We start from the raw sequence: 1,955 nt of genomic DNA on the forward strand, positions 1-1,955 counted from the left end.
ATACCATATAGCCCATAATTGTACAAGCTGACTTGTCCAATACCATATCGTACATTTCGTGCAATCCGTGATCGAAAGGACCAATAAAGACCAATTTGGTGTAAGTATATAGGAGAAATTTGAGGAATATCTGTGTAAATGTAAGAGAGGCTTTCACGTTTTTACTCTTACCACGTAAAAGAAATGCGCTTAAAAAATCTTTGCACTGGGGTTACCCACCAAAATAGTGGCGAGGATTTTAGCGACACACTATTTGTTACAATCCTTTATGCACTTTCTTTCTAGACCACATTATTTCTAAACAAACAACCAGCGTGACTCGTATAGCGCAAACGCACAGCGAGAGACGAAACGAATCCGCACGGTGTTGTTCTGGTACAGCAACCAAGCCTGGGTTTTTTTTTCTTTTTGGAAGGCTTTCCACGCTCGTTTAGGCAAATGCTGAGTTAGTCCGCAATCTCCGGCTCAGAAAATACACTAAAACTACAACTAAACTCCGCGGCATGTGGTCAACACACAGCTCTCCCGGCCGTATGTCAGTTTCGTGACTGGAGCCACTACTTCTCAGTCGAGTAGCTCCTCAATTTGCCTCACAAGGGCTGAGTGCACCCCACTTGCCAACAGCGCTCGGCAGACCAGATGATCCCCCATCCAAGTGCTAGCCCAGCCCGACAACGCTTAACTTCGGTGATCTGACGGGAACCGGTGTTACCACTGCGGCAAGGCCGTTGGCTCAGAAAATGCACTGAGGTCAGAAAATCATGGGATACAGAGGGCGGTAGTATCACCTACACAAAGTACTAAAGGACAGTTTATTGGTGGAGCTGTCATTCGTAACCAGGTAATTGATGTGAAAAGGTTTCCGGCGTGATTATGGCCGCACAATAAGAATTAACAGACTTTGAACGCCGAATAGTAACTGGCTCTACACGCATTGATCATTCCATTTTGGAAATCGTTAGGAAATTCAATATTCAGAGATCCACAGTGTCAAGAGCGTGCCGGGAATACCAAAATTCAGGCATTACCTCTCACCATGGACAACGCAATGGTCGACGCCTTCACATAAAGGCCGAGAGAAGCGCCGTTTGCGTAGAGTTGTCAGTGCTAACAGACAAGCAACGCTGCTTGAGACAACCGCGGCAATCAGTGTGGGACGTACGACGAAAGTAACCGTTAGGACAGTACGGCGAAATCTGGCGTTAATTGGCTATGCCTGCAGACGACCGAGGTGAGTGCGTTTGCTAACAACACGCCATCACCTGCAGCGCCGCTCCTGGTCTCGTGACCATGTCGGTTGGACCTAACCGACTGGGAAACCGTGGCCTGGTCAGATGAGTCCAGATTTCAGTTGGTAAGAGCTGGTAGTAGGGGCCGAGTGTGGCGCAGATTCGACAAAGCCATGGACCCATGTTTGCAACAAGGCACTGTGCAAGCTGGTGGTGGCTTAATAATGGTGTGGGCTGTGTTGACATGGAATGGACTGGGTCCTCTGGCCCAACTGGACCGATCAGGGACCATTTGCCGCCATTCATGAACTTCAAGTTTCTAAAAAATGGAATTTTTATGGATGACAATGCGTCCTATCACTGGTCCAAATAATTAGTTTCAAGAACATTCTGGACAGTTCGAGCGATAACTTGGACACCCAGATCGCCCGTCGTCGTGAATCTCATCGAAGATTTATGGGACATTATCGAGAAATCAGGTCGTGTACGTTATCTTGCACCAGTGAAACTTTTGGAATTATGGACATCGATAGAAACACCGTGGCTCAACATTTCTGCATAGGACTTGGAGCGACTTGTTGAGTCCATGCCATGTCGAGCAAAAGGAGGTCCAGTGTGGTGTCAGGAGGATGCGGTCCTCTATAACCACAGTGTAAATCATTGTATGACACATACTTGAGGAGACATGACATCATAAACATTGAGAAGCGCGAAAAGGTAGCTTTT

General features: G+C 47.1%; 1 pseudogene; it reads right to left on the reverse strand.

Annotated features, from left to right (window-relative positions):
• Positions 1-615: 615 nt before the first annotated feature.
• Positions 616-733, reverse strand: LOC126425626 (5S ribosomal RNA; annotated as a pseudogene).
• Positions 734-1,955: the final 1,222 nt, after the last annotated feature.

Source organism: Schistocerca serialis, chromosome 10 (genome assembly GCF_023864345.2).
Source record: "Schistocerca serialis cubense isolate TAMUIC-IGC-003099 chromosome 10, iqSchSeri2.2, whole genome shotgun sequence".
NCBI classification, from domain to species: domain Eukaryota; kingdom Metazoa; phylum Arthropoda; class Insecta; order Orthoptera; family Acrididae; genus Schistocerca; species Schistocerca serialis.